This window comes from Carassius gibelio, chromosome A11 (genome assembly GCF_023724105.1).
Source record: "Carassius gibelio isolate Cgi1373 ecotype wild population from Czech Republic chromosome A11, carGib1.2-hapl.c, whole genome shotgun sequence".
Lineage (NCBI taxonomy): Eukaryota > Metazoa > Chordata > Actinopteri > Cypriniformes > Cyprinidae > Carassius > Carassius gibelio.
In genome coordinates, this window is record NC_068381.1 from 23,543,156 (window position 1) to 23,556,577 (window position 13,422).

General features: G+C 45.9%; 14 non-coding genes across 14 annotated transcripts; all 14 read right to left on the minus strand.

Annotated features, from left to right (window-relative positions):
* Positions 1-133: 133 nt before the first annotated feature.
* trnae-uuc (transfer RNA glutamic acid (anticodon UUC)) lies at positions 134-205 on the minus strand. The gene has a single exon. It is a non-coding gene; the product is annotated as a tRNA-Glu (tRNA).
* A 1,628-nt stretch (positions 206-1,833) lies between these two features.
* Positions 1,834-1,921, minus strand: trnay-gua (transfer RNA tyrosine (anticodon GUA)). Its single transcript is given in 2 exon segments — positions 1,834-1,869; positions 1,885-1,921. It is a non-coding gene; the product is annotated as a tRNA-Tyr (tRNA).
* A 203-nt stretch (positions 1,922-2,124) lies between these two features.
* Positions 2,125-2,196, minus strand: trnae-uuc (transfer RNA glutamic acid (anticodon UUC)). The gene has a single exon. It is a non-coding gene; the product is annotated as a tRNA-Glu (tRNA).
* A 1,651-nt stretch (positions 2,197-3,847) lies between these two features.
* On the minus strand, positions 3,848-3,935 carry trnay-gua (transfer RNA tyrosine (anticodon GUA)). The gene is given in 2 exon segments: positions 3,848-3,883; positions 3,899-3,935. It is a non-coding gene; the product is annotated as a tRNA-Tyr (tRNA).
* A 203-nt stretch (positions 3,936-4,138) lies between these two features.
* Positions 4,139-4,210, minus strand: trnae-uuc (transfer RNA glutamic acid (anticodon UUC)). Its single transcript has one exon. It is a non-coding gene; the product is annotated as a tRNA-Glu (tRNA).
* A 1,628-nt stretch (positions 4,211-5,838) lies between these two features.
* Positions 5,839-5,926, minus strand: trnay-gua (transfer RNA tyrosine (anticodon GUA)). The gene is given in 2 exon segments: positions 5,839-5,874; positions 5,890-5,926. It is a non-coding gene; the product is annotated as a tRNA-Tyr (tRNA).
* Positions 5,927-6,129: 203 nt separating this feature from the next.
* Positions 6,130-6,201, minus strand: trnae-uuc (transfer RNA glutamic acid (anticodon UUC)). Its single transcript has one exon. It is a non-coding gene; the product is annotated as a tRNA-Glu (tRNA).
* A 1,223-nt stretch (positions 6,202-7,424) lies between these two features.
* trnar-acg (transfer RNA arginine (anticodon ACG)) lies at positions 7,425-7,497 on the minus strand. Its single transcript has one exon. It is a non-coding gene; the product is annotated as a tRNA-Arg (tRNA).
* Positions 7,498-8,048: 551 nt separating this feature from the next.
* Positions 8,049-8,120, minus strand: trnae-uuc (transfer RNA glutamic acid (anticodon UUC)). Its single transcript has one exon. It is a non-coding gene; the product is annotated as a tRNA-Glu (tRNA).
* A 1,636-nt stretch (positions 8,121-9,756) lies between these two features.
* trnay-gua (transfer RNA tyrosine (anticodon GUA)) lies at positions 9,757-9,844 on the minus strand. Its single transcript is given in 2 exon segments — positions 9,757-9,792; positions 9,808-9,844. It is a non-coding gene; the product is annotated as a tRNA-Tyr (tRNA).
* Positions 9,845-9,968: 124 nt separating this feature from the next.
* Positions 9,969-10,040, minus strand: trnae-uuc (transfer RNA glutamic acid (anticodon UUC)). Its single transcript has one exon. It is a non-coding gene; the product is annotated as a tRNA-Glu (tRNA).
* Positions 10,041-11,659: 1,619 nt separating this feature from the next.
* Positions 11,660-11,747, minus strand: trnay-gua (transfer RNA tyrosine (anticodon GUA)). Its single transcript is given in 2 exon segments — positions 11,660-11,695; positions 11,711-11,747. It is a non-coding gene; the product is annotated as a tRNA-Tyr (tRNA).
* Positions 11,748-11,950: 203 nt separating this feature from the next.
* Positions 11,951-12,022, minus strand: trnae-uuc (transfer RNA glutamic acid (anticodon UUC)). The gene has a single exon. It is a non-coding gene; the product is annotated as a tRNA-Glu (tRNA).
* A 1,224-nt stretch (positions 12,023-13,246) lies between these two features.
* trnar-acg (transfer RNA arginine (anticodon ACG)) lies at positions 13,247-13,319 on the minus strand. The gene has a single exon. It is a non-coding gene; the product is annotated as a tRNA-Arg (tRNA).
* Between the last annotated feature and the right edge of the window lie 103 nt (positions 13,320-13,422).

The following is a 13,422-nucleotide window of genomic DNA, read 5'->3' on the forward strand; positions in this document are numbered from 1 at the left end:
TGGTGCAGGAAGATTTGCTGGATCAGAACCTCGACATATCAGGGTTCTGTAGCTCTACTGCTGGCCAAAAAGTCACTTCTGGTGCAGGAAGATTTGCTGGATTTTTGAGGAGGGAAGCAAAAAGGAGCATGCATTCCCATACCGGGAATTGAACCCGGGCCGCCTGGGTGAAAACCAGGAATCCTAACCGCTAGACCATATGGGATTTGGACACTTTAAACTGGCCATGGGCTTCTGGCGCACTTTCCATACATGTGGTCAGCGTGGGCGCAGGACCTTGTAGTGGCCTGTTGCTTTAGTTCTGTGACTGTAACAATGTGATAATAATTTGGCAAAACAAGAATTATCCAAAAGGACGGTTTTCTGAATTATATAGTGTTGTATGCATTCAGGGAATCTGTTTTTTCACTCAACCCGGGGGTTCAGTGTATTTGGGCAGATTCCTGTGATTGCAGAATTGATTCCTCAAACTGGTAATTAAGCTCTTGTCCAAGTGAAAATACTTGTGTCATCCATTTGAAAACACACACAGCAACCTTTATCTAGAGGAAAAACTGGAGTCAACCCCTGGCTGCGTACGAGAAAACCAGGAATCCTAACTGCTAGACCATATGGGAACTGGCCAGCTTTAACTGGCCACAAGCTTGTGTGGCCACTTTCCATAAATGTGGCCAGTGTGGGCGCAGGGTTTTGTAGTGGCCTGTTGCTTTTGGTGTGTGACTGTAACAATGTGATAATAATTTGGCAATACAAGAATCATCCGAAGGGACGGTTTACTGAAATATTAGTGTTGCATGCATTCAAGGGACATGTTTGTTGACTCACACATGGTTCAGTTTTTTGGCCAGAATCCTGTGATTGCTGAATGTATACCTCGAACTGGTAATTAAGGTCTTGTCCAGGTGAAAATACTTGTATCATGCATCTGAAAACACACATGGCAACCGTTATCTAGAGGAAAAACTGCCTATCGTCGGTCTGTCAAGGTACAAAACTGACATGTTGTGAGGTTAATAATGAAAGTGAGACCAATTTTTAATCCGCAAAATTGCTGATTATTCGCTCGTTCAGTTTAATGCAGATTACAAATTATTCTCAATGTCCAGGTGGCAATTAGTGATAAGGCTTCAAAATGGCAAGCCTGTGACATCAAAACCACATGGCTTTGCACCCTTCAAAGTAGTAAAGCGGTTACAGAGTAGCGATGAAATTGTTCATTCTAGAATCAACTGGCCCACCAGCCTGCATTTTGTGAGACGAATGGCAATACCAAAGCATGTCCGTGTCTCCCCTAGACATCGGAATGGGTGTGCAGAATGTGCCTTTTTTTGGAAAAAATAGAAGAATGCCTAGAGAGTTGCCTTTTCTTTTGTACTTTGGAGAAAAAAAACACAACAACAAAATAAGCCGGAGAAAAACAAGCACAGAGATAGCCAGCCAGGAGTCGAACCTAGAATCTTCTGATCCGTGGTCAGATGCGTTATCCATTGCGCCACTGGCCCACCAATAGTAAAGACCCCCGATTGTTACAGACTTGTTGGTTTTCGATGTGACAGTGGCAAGCATTGATGTCTGCTCATTCTCACCTTGTTATCAGGAGAACAGACTACCAGCCCTCCAGCCCACCAGCCCACCAGCCCACGAGCCCTCCATCCCTCCCTGGTGGTCTAGTGGTTAGGATTCGGCGCTCTCACCGCCGCGGCCCGGGTTCGATTCCCGGTCAGGGAAAGCTCTTTTGCCTTCCAATTGTGGACTGCGAATTCAAGCTCTGCTGACAGCTGTGAGAAAGCCAGCTCCAAGCCAAAACATTGGTGGGAACATGAAAAAAACACCTCCTTCGAGCCGGAGTTGAACCAGCGACCTAAGGATGGCCAACACTCCAACCTACAGTCCTCCGCTCTACCAGCTGAGCTATCGAAGGGGCTAAGGGCTAGTCAGAACCTCGACATATCAGGGTTCTGTAGCTCTACTGCTGGCCAAAAAGTCACTTCTGGTGCAGGAAGATTTGCTGGATCAGAACCTCGACATATCAGGGTTCTGTAGCTCTACTGCTGGCCAAAAAGTCACTTCTGGTGCAGGAAGATTTGCTGGATTTTTGAGGAGGGAAGCAAAAAGGAGCATGCATTCCCATACCGGGAGTTGAACCCGGGCCGCCTGGGTGAAAACCAGGAATCCTAACCGCTAGACCATATGGGATTTGGACACTTTAAACTGGCCATGGGCTTCTGGCGCACTTTCCATACATGTGGTCAGCGTGGGCGCAGGACCTTGTAGTGGCCTGTTGCTTTAGTTCTGTGACTGTAACAATGTGATAATAATTTGGCAAAACAATAATTATCCAAAAGGATGGTTTTCTGAATTATATAGTGTTGTATGCATTCAGGGAATCTGTTTTTTCACTCAACCCGGGGGTTCAGTGTATTTGGGCAGATTCCTGTGATTGCAGAATTGATTCCTCAAACTGGTAATTAAGCTCTTGTCCAAGTGAAAATACTCGTGTCATCCATTTGAAAAAACACACGGCAACCTTTATCTAGAGGAAAAACTGGAGTCAACCCCTGGCTGCGTACGAGAAAACCAGGAATCCTAACTGCTAGACCATATGGGAACTGGCCAGCTTTAACTGGCCACAAGCTTGTGGGCCACTTTCCATAAATGTGGCCAGTGTGGGCGCAGGGTTTTGTAGTGGCCTGTTGCTTTTGGTGTGTGACTGTAACAATGTGATAATAATTTGGCAATACAAGAATCATCCGAAGGGACGGTTTACTGAAATATATAGTGTTGCATGCATTCAAGGGACATGTTTGTTGACTCACACATGGTTCAGTTTTTTGGCCAGAATCCTGTGATTGCTGAATTTATACCTCGAACTGGTAATTAAGGTCTTGTCCAGGTGAAAATACTTGTGTCATGCATCTGAAAACACACATGGCAACCGTTATCTAGAGGAAAAACTGCCTATCGTCGGTCTGTCAAGGTACAAAACTGACATGTTGTGAGGTTAATAATGAAAGTGAGACCAATTTTTAATCCGCAAAATTGCTGATTATTCGCTCGTTCAGTTTAATGCAGATTACAAATTATTCTCAATGTCCAGGTGGCAATTAGTGATAAGGCTTCAAAATGGCAAGCCTGTGACATCAAAACCACATGGCATTGCACCCTTCAAAGTAGTAAAGCGGTTACAGAGTAGCGATGAAATTGTTCATTCTAGAATCAACTGGCCCACCAGCCTGCATTTTGTGAGACGAATGGCAATACCAAAGCATGTCCGTGTCTCCCCTAGACATCGGAATGGGTGTGCAGAATGTGCCTTTTTTGGAAAAAATAGAAGAATGCCTAGAGAGTTGCCTTTTCTTTTGGACTTTGGAGAAAAAAAACACAACAACAAAATAAGCCGGAGAAAAACAAGCACAGAGCGAGCCAGCCAGGAGTCGAACCTAGAATCTTCTGATCCGTAGTCAGACGCGTTATCCATTGCGCAACTGGCCCACCATTATTAAAGACCCCCGATTGTTACAGACTTGTTGGTTTTCGATGTGACGGTGGCAAGCATTGATGTCTGCTCATTCTCACCTTGTTATCAGGAGAACAGACTACCAGCCCTCCAGCCCACCAGCCCACCAGCCCTCCAGCCCACCAGCCCACCAGCCCACGAGCCCTCCATCCCTCCCTGGTGGTCTAGTGGTTAGGATTCGGCGCTCTCACCGCCGCGGCCCGGGTTCGATTCCCGGTCAGGGAAAGCTCTTTTGCCTTCCAATTGTGGACTGCGAATTCAAGCTCTGCTGACAGCTGTGAGAAAGCCAGCTCCAAGCCAAAACATTGGTGGGAACATGAAAAAAACACCTCCTTCGAGCCGGAGTTGAACCAGCGACCTAAGGATGGCCAACACTCCAACCTACAGTCCTCCGCTCTACCAGCTGAGCTATCGAAGGGGCTAAGGGCTAGTCAGAACCTCGACATATCAGGGTTCTGTAGCTCTACTGCTGGCCAAAAAGTCACTTCTGGTGCAGGAAGATTTGCTGGATCAGAACCTCGACATATCAGGGTTCTGTAGCTCTACTGCTGGCCAAAAAGTCACTTCTGGTGCAGGAAGATTTGCTGGATTTTTGAGGAGGGAAGCAAAAAGGAGCATGCATTCCCATACCGGGAATTGAACCCGGGCCGCCTGGGTGAAAACCAGGAATCCTAACCGCTAGACCATATGGGATTTGGACACTTTAAACTGGCCATGGGCTTCTGGCGCACTTTCCATACATGTGGTCAGCGTGGGCGCAGGACCTTGTAGTGGCCTGTTGCTTTAGTTCTGTGACTGTAACAATGTGATAATAATTTGGCAAAACAAGAATTATCCAAAAGGACGGTTTTCTGAATTATATAGTGTTGTATGCATTCAGGGAATCTGTTTTTTCACTCAACCCGGGGGTTCAGTGTATTTGGGCAGATTCCTGTGATTGCAGAATTGATTCCTAAAACTGGTAATTAAGCTCTTGTCCAAGTGAAAATACTTGTGTCATCCATTTGAAAACACACACGGCAACCTTTATCTAGAGGAAAAACTGGAGTCAACCCCTGGCTGCGTACGAGAAAACCAGGAATCCTAACTGCTAGACCATATGGGAACTGGCCAGCTTTAACTGGCCACAAGCTTGTGTGGCCACTTTCCATAAATGTGGCCAGTGTGGGCGCAGGGTTTTGTAGTGGCCTGTTGCTTTTGGTGTGTGACTGTAACAATGTGATAATAATTTGGCAATACAAGAATCATCCGAAGGGACGGTTTACTGAAATATTAGTGTTGCATGCATTCAAGGGACATGTTTGTTGACTCACACATGGTTCAGTTTTTTGGCCAGAATCCTGTGATTGCTGAATGTATACCTCGAACTGGTAATTAAGGTCTTGTCCAGGTGAAAATACTTGTATCATGCATCTGAAAACACACATGGCAACCGTTATCTAGAGGAAAAACTGCCTATCGTCGGTCTGTCAAGGTACAAAACTGACATGTTGTGAGGTTAATAATGAAAGTGAGACCAATTTTTAATCCGCAAAATTGCTGATTATTCGCTCGTTCAGTTTAATGCAGATTACAAATTATTCTCAATGTCCAGGTGGCAATTAGTGATAAGGCTTCAAAATGGCAAGCCTGTGACATCAAAACCACATGGCATTGCACCCTTCAAAGTAGTAAAGCGGTTACAGAGTAGCGATGAAATTGTTCATTCTAGAATCAACTGGCCCACCAGCCTGCATTTTGTGAGACGAATGGCAATACCAAAGCATGTCCGTGTCTCCCCTAGACATCGGAATGGGTGTGCAGAATGTGCCTTTTTTTGGAAAAAATAGAAGAATGCCTAGAGAGTTGCCTTTTCTTTTGGACTTTGGAGAAAAAAAACACAACAACAAAATAAGCCGGAGAAAAACAAGCACAGAGCGAGCCAGCCAGGAGTCGAACCTAGAATCTTCTGATCCGTGGTCAGATGCGTTATCCATTGCGCCACTGGCCCACCAATAGTAAAGACCCCCGATTGTTACAGACTTGTTGGTTTTCGATGTGACAGTGGCAAGCATTGATGTCTGCTCATTCTCACCTTGTTATCAGGAGAACAGACTACCAGCCCTCCAGCCCACCAGCCCACCAGCCCACGAGCCCTCCATCCCTCCCTGGTGGTCTAGTGGTTAGGATTCGGCGCTCTCACCGCCGCGGCCCGGGTTCGATTCCCGGTCAGGGAAAGCTCTTTTGCCTTCCAATTGTGGACTGCGAATTCAAGCTCTGCTGACAGCTGTGAGAAAGCCAGCTCCAAGCCAAAACATTGGTGGGAACATGAAAAAAACACCTCCTTCGAGCCGGAGTTGAACCAGCGACCTAAGGATGGCCAACACTCCAACCTACAGTCCTCCGCTCTACCAGCTGAGCTATCGAAGGGGCTAAGGGCTAGTCAGAACCTCGACATATCAGGGTTCTGTAGCTCTACTGCTGGCCAAAAAGTCACTTCTGGTGCAGGAAGATTTGCTGGATCAGAACCTCGACATATCAGGGTTCTGTAGCTCTACTGCTGGCCAAAAAGTCACTTCTGGTGCAGGAAGATTTGCTGGATTTTTGAGGAGGGAAGCAAAAAGGAGCATGCATTCCCATACCGGGAATTGAACCCGGGCCGCCTGGGTGAAAACCAGGAATCCTAACCGCTAGACCATATGGGATTTGGACACTTTAAACTGGCCATGGGCTTCTGGCGCACTTTCCATACATGTGGTCAGCGTGGGCGCAGGACCTTGTAGTGGCCTGTTGCTTTAGTTCTGTGACTGTAACAATGTGATAATAATTTGGCAAAACAAGAATTATCCAAAAGGACGGTTTTCTGAATTATATAGTGTTGTATGCATTCAGGGAATCTGTTTTTTCACTCAACCCGGGGGTTCAGTGTATTTGGGCAGATTCCTGTGATTGCAGAATTGATTCCTCAAACTGGTAATTAAGCTCTTGTCCAAGTGAAAATACTCGTGTCATCCATTTGAAAACACACACGGCAACCTTTATCTAGAGGAAAAACTGGAGTCAACCCCTGGCTGCGTACGAGAAAACCAGGAATCCTAACTGCTAGACCATATGGGAACTGGCCAGCTTTAACTGGCCACAAGCTTGTGGGCCACTTTCCATAAATGTGGCCAGTGTGGGCGCAGGGTTTTGTAGTGGCCTGTTGCTTTTGGTGTGTGACTGTAACAATGTGATAATAATTTGGCAATACAAGAATCATCCGAAGGGACGGTTTACTGAAATATTAGTGTTGCATGCATTCAAGGGACATGTTTGTTGACTCACACATGGTTCAGTTTTTTGGCCAGAATCCTGTGATTGCTGAATGTATACCTCGAACTGGTAATTAAGGTCTTGTCCAGGTGAAAATACTTGTATCATGCATCTGAAAACACACATGGCAACCGTTATCTAGAGGAAAAACTGCCTATCGTCGGTCTGTCAAGGTACAAAACTGACATGTTGTGAGGTTAATAATGAAAGTGAGACCAATTTTTAATCCACAAAATTGCTGATTATTCGCTCGTTCAGTTTAATGCAGATTACAAATTATTCTCAATGTCCAGGTGGCAATTAGTGATAAGGCTTCAAAATGGCAAGCCTGTGACATCAAAACCACATGGCATTGCACCCTTCAAAGTAGTAAAGCGGTTACAGAGTAGCGATGAAATTGTTCATTCTAGAATCAACTGGCCCACCAGCCTGCATTTTGTGAGACGAATGGCAATACCAAAGCATGTCCGTGTCTCCCCTAGACATCGGAATGGGTGTGCAGAATGTGCCTTTTTTTGGAAAAAATAGAAGAATGCCTAGAGAGTTGCCTTTTCTTTTGGACTTTGGAGAAAAAAAACACAACAACAAAATAAGCCGGAGAAAAACAAGCACAGAGCGAGCCAGCCAGGAGTCGAACCTAGAATCTTCTGATCCGTAGTCAGACGCGTTATCCATTGCGCCACTGGCCCACCAATAGTAAAGACCCCCGATTGTTACAGACTTGTTGGTTTTCGATGTGACGGTGGCAAGCATTGATGTCTGCTCATTCTCACCTTGTTATCAGGAGAACAGACTACCAGCCCTCCAGCCCTCCAGCCCACCAGCCCACCAGCCCTCCAGCCCACCAGCCCTCCCTGGTGGTCTAGTGGTTAGGATTCGGCGCTCTCACCGCCGCGGCCCGGGTTCGATTCCCGGTCAGGGAAAGCTCTTTTGCCTTCCAATTGTGGACTGCGAATTCAAGCTCTGCTGACAGCTGTGAGAAAGCCAGCTCCAAACCAAAAAATTGGTGGGAACATAAAAAAAACACCTCCTTCGAGCCGGAGTTGAACCAGCGAGCTAAGGATGGCCAACAGTCCAACCTACAGTCCACCGCTCTACCAGCTGAGCTATCGAAGGGGCTAAGGGCTAGTCAGAACCTCGACATATCAGGGTTCTGTAGCTCTACTGCTGGCCAAAAAGTCACTTCTGGTGCAGGAAGATTTGCTGGATTTTTGAGGAGGGAAGCAAAAAGGAGCATGCATTCCCATACCGGGAGTTGAACCCGGGCCGCCTGGGTGAAAACCAGGAATCCTAACCGCTAGACCATATGGGATTTGGACACTTTAAACTGGCCATGGGCTTCTGGCGCACTTTCCATACATGTGGTCAGCGTGGGCGCAGGACCTTGTAGTGGCCTGTTGCTTTAGTTCTGTGACTGTAACAATGTGATAATAATTTGGCAAAACAATAATTATCCAAAAGGATGGTTTTCTGAATTATATAGTGTTGTATGCATTCAGGGAATCTGTTTTTTCACTCAACCCGGGGGTTCAGTGTATTTGGGCAGATTCCTGTGATTGCAGAATTGATTCCTCAAACTGGTAATTAAGCTCTTGTCCAAGTGAAAATACTCGTGTCATCCATTTGAAAACACACACGGCAACCTTTATCTAGAGGAAAAACTGGAGTCAACCCCTGGCTGCGTACGAGAAAACCAGGAATCCTAACTGCTAGACCATATGGGAACTGGCCAGCTTTAACTGGCCACAAGCTTGTGGGCCACTTTCCATAAATGTGGCCAGTGTGGGCGCAGGGTTTTGTAGTGGCCTGTTGCTTTTGGTGTGTGACTGTAACAATGTGATAATAATTTGGCAATACAAGAATCATCCGAAGGGACGGTTTACTGAAATATATAGTGTTGCATGCATTCAAGGGACATGTTTGTTGACTCACACATGGTTCAGTTTTTTGGCCAGAATCCTGTGATTGCTGAATTTATACCTCGAACTGGTAATTAAGGTCTTGTCCAGGTGAAAATACTTGTGTCATGCATCTGAAAACACACATGGCAACCGTTATCTAGAGGAAAAACTGCCTATCGTCGGTCTGTCAAGGTACAAAACTGACATGTTGTGAGGTTAATAATGAAAGTGAGACCAATTTTTAATCCGCAAAATTGCTGATTATTCGCTCGTTCAGTTTAATGCAGATTACAAATTATTCTCAATGTCCAGGTGGCAATTAGTGATAAGGCTTCAAAATGGCAAGCCTGTGACATCAAAACCACATGGCATTGCACCCTTCAAAGTAGTAAAGCGGTTACAGAGTAGCGATGAAATTGTTCATTCTAGAATCAACTGGCCCACCAGCCTGCATTTTGTGAGACGAATGGCAATACCAAAGCATGTCCGTGTCTCCCCTAGACATCGGAATGGGTGTGCAGAATGTGCCTTTTTTGGAAAAAATAGAAGAATGCCTAGAGAGTTGCCTTTTCTTTTGGACTTTGGAGAAAAAAAACACAACAACAAAATAAGCCGGAGAAAAACAAGCACAGAGCGAGCCAGCCAGGAGTCGAACCTAGAATCTTCTGATCCGTAGTCAGACGCGTTATCCATTGCGCAACTGGCCCACCATTATTAAAGACCCCCGATTGTTACAGACTTGTTGGTTTTCGATGTGACGGTGGCAAGCATTGATGTCTGCTCATTCTCACCTTGTTATCAGGAGAACAGACTACCAGCCCTCCAGCCCACCAGGCCACCAGTCCTCCAGCCCACCAGCCCACCATCCTTCCCTGGTGGTCTAGTGGTTAGGATTCGGCGCTCTCACCGCCGCGGCCCGGGTTTCGATTCCCGGTCAGGGAAAGCTCTTTTGCCTTCCAATTGTGGACTGCGAATTCAAGCTCTGCTGACAGCTGTGAGAAAGCCAGCTCCAAGCCAAAACATTGGTGGGAACATGAAAAAAACACCTCCTTCGAGCCGGAGTTGAACCAGCGACCTAAGGATGGCCAACACTCCAACCTACAGTCCTCCGCTCTACCAGCTGAGCTATCGAAGGGGCTAAGGGCTAGTCAGAACCTCGACATATCAGGGTTCTGTAGCTCTACTGCTGGCCAAAAAGTCACTTCTGGTGCAGGAAGATTTGCTGGATTTTTGAGGAGGGAAGCAAAAAGGAGCATGCATTCCCATACCGGGAGTTGAACCCGGGCCGCCTGGGTGAAAACCAGGAATCCTAACCGCTAGACCATATGGGATTTGGACACTTTAAACTGGCCATGGGCTTCTGGCGCACTTTCCATACATGTGGTCAGCGTGGGCGCAGGACCTTGTAGTGGCCTGTTGCTTTAGTTCTGTGACTGTAACAATGTGATAATAATTTGGCAAAACAAGAATTATCCAAAAGGACGGTTTTCTGAATTATATAGTGTTGTATGCATTCAGGGAATCTGTTTTTTCACTCAACCAGGGGGTTCAGTGTATTTGGGCAGATTCCTGTGATTGCAGAATTGATTCCTCAAACTGGTAATTAAGCTCTTGTCCAAGTGAAAATACTCGTGTCATCCATTTGAAAACACACACGGCAACCTTTATCTAGAGGAAAAACTGGAGTCAACCCCTGGCTGCGTACGAGAAAACCAGGAATCCTAACTGCTAGACCATATGGGAACTGGCCAGCTTTAACTGGCCACAAGCTTGTGGGCCACTTTCCATAAATGTGGCCAGTGTGGGCGCAGGGTTTTGTAGTGGCCTGTTGCTTTTGGTGTGTGACTGTAACAATGTGATAATAATTTGGCAATACAAGAATCATCCGAAGGGACGGTTTACTGAAATATATAGTGTTGCATGCATTCAAGGGACATGTTTGTTGACTCACACATGGTTCAGTTTTTTGGCCAGAATCCTGTGATTGCTGAATTTATACCTCGAACTGGTAATTAAGGTCTTGTCCAGGTGAAAATACTTGTGTCATGCATCTGAAAACACACATGGCAACCGTTATCTAGAGGAAAAACTGCCTATCGTCGGTCTGTCAAGGTACAAAACTGACATGTTGTGAGGTTAATAATGAAAGTGAGACCAATTTTTAATCCGCAAAATTGCTGATTATTCGCTCGTTCAGTTTAATGCAGATTACAAATTATTCTCAATGTCCAGGTGGCAATTAGTGATAAGGCTTCAAAATGGCAAGCCTGTGACATCAAAACCACATGGCATTGCACCCTTCAAAGTAGTAAAGCGGTTACAGAGTAGCGATGAAATTGTTCATTCTAGAATCAACTGGCCCACCAGCCTGCATTTTGTGAGACGAATGGCAATACCAAAGCATGTCCGTGTCTCCCCTAGACATCGGAATGGGTGTGCAGAATGTGCCTTTTTTGGAAAAAATAGAAGAATGCCTAGAGAGTTGCCTTTTCTTTTGGACTTTGGAGAAAAAAAACACAACAACAAAATAAGCCGGAGAAAAACAAGCACAGAGCGAGCCAGCCAGGAGTCGAACCTAGAATCTTCTGATCCGTAGTCAGACGCGTTATCCATTGCGCAACTGGCCCACCATTATTAAAGACCCCCGATTGTTACAGACTTGTTGGTTTTCGATGTGACGGTGGCAAGCATTGATGTCTGCTCATTCTCACCTTGTTATCAGGAGAACAGACTACCAGCCCTCCAGCCCACCAGCCCTCCAGCCCACCATCCCTCCCTGGTGGTCTAGTGGTTAGGATTCGGCGCTCTCACCGCCGCGGCCCGCGTTCGATTCCCGGTCAGGGAAAGCTCTTTTGCCTTCCAATTGTGGACTGCGAATTCAAGCTCTGCTGACAGCTGTGAGAAAGCCAGCTCCAAGCCAAAACATTGGTGGGAACATGAAAAAAATACCTCCTTCGAGCCGGAGTTGAACCAGCGACCTAAGGATGGCCAACACTCCAACCTACAGTCCTCCGCTCTACCAGCTGAGCTATCGAAGGGGCTAAGGGCTAGTCAGAACCTCGACATATCAGGGTTCTGTAGCTCTACTGCTGGCCAAAAAGTCACTTCTGGTGCAGGAAGATTTGCTGGATCAGAACCTCGACATATCAGGGTTCTTTAGCTCTACTGTTGGCCAAAAAGTCACCTCTGGTGCAGGAAGATTTGCTGGATTTTTGAGGAGGGAAGCAAAAATGAGCATGCATTCCCATACCGGGAGTTGAACCCGGGCCGCCTGGGTGAAAACCAGGAATCCTAACCGCTAGACCATATGGGATTTGGACACTTTAAACTGGCCATGGGCTTCTGGCGCACTTTCCATACATGTGGTCAGCGTGGGCGCAGGACCTTGTAGTGGCCTGTTGCTTTAGTTCTGTGACTGTAACAATGTGATAATAATTTGGCAAAACAAGAATTATCCAAAAGGACGGTTTTCTGAATTATATAGTGTTGTATGCATTCAGGGAATCTGTTTTTTCACTCAACCAGGGGGTTCAGTGTATTTGGGCAGATTCCTGTGATTGCAGAATTGATTCCTCAAACTGGTAATTAAGCTCTTGTCCAAGTGAAAATACTCGTGTCATCCATTTGAAAACACACACGGCAACCTTTATCTAGAGGAAAAACTGGAGTCAACCCCTGGCTGCGTACGAGAAAACCAGGAATCCTAACTGCTAGACCATATGGGAACTGGCCAGCTTTAACTGGCCACAAGCTTGTGGGCCACTTTCCATAAATGTGGCCAGTGTGGGCGCAGGGTTTTGTAGTGGCCTGTTGCTTTTGGTGTGTGACTGTAACAATGTGATAATAATTTGGCAATACAAGAATCATCCGAAGGGACGGTTTACTGAAATATATAGTGTTGCATGCATTCAAGGGACATGTTTGTTGACTCACACATGGTTCAGTTTTTTGGCCAGAATCCTGTGATTGCTGAATTTATACCTCGAACTGGTAATTAAGGTCTTGTCCAGGTGAAAATACTTGTGTCATGCATCTGAAAACACACATGGCAACCGTTATCTAGAGGAAAAACTGCCTATCGTCGGTCTGTCAAGGTACAAAACTGACATATTGTGAGGTTAATAATGAAAGTGAGACCAACTTTTAATCCGCAAAATTGCTGATTATTCGCTCGTTCAGTTTAATGCAGATTACAAATTATTCTCAATGTCCAGGTGGCAATTAGTGATAAGGCTTCAAAATGGCAAGCCTGTGACATCAAAACCACATGGCATTGCACCCTTCAAAGTAGTAAAGCGGTTACAGAGTAGCGATGAAATTGTTCATTCTAGAATCAACTGGCCCACCAGCCTGCATTTTGTGAGACGAATGGCAATACCAAAGCATGTCCGTGTCTCCCCTAGACATCGGAATGGGTGTGCAGAATGTGCCTTTTTTGGAAAAAATAGAAGAATGCCTAGAGAGTTGCCTTTTATTTTGGACTTTGGAGAAAAAAAAACACAACAACAAAATAAGCCGGAGAAAAACAAGCACAGAGCGAGCCAGCCAGGAGTCGAACCTAGAATCTTCTGATCCGTAGTCAGACGCGTTATCCATTGCGCCACTGGCCCACCATTAGTAAAGACCCCCGATTGTTACAGACTTGTTGGTTTTCGATGTGCGGTGGCAAGCATTGATGTCTGCTCATTCTCACCCTGTTATCAGGAGAACAGA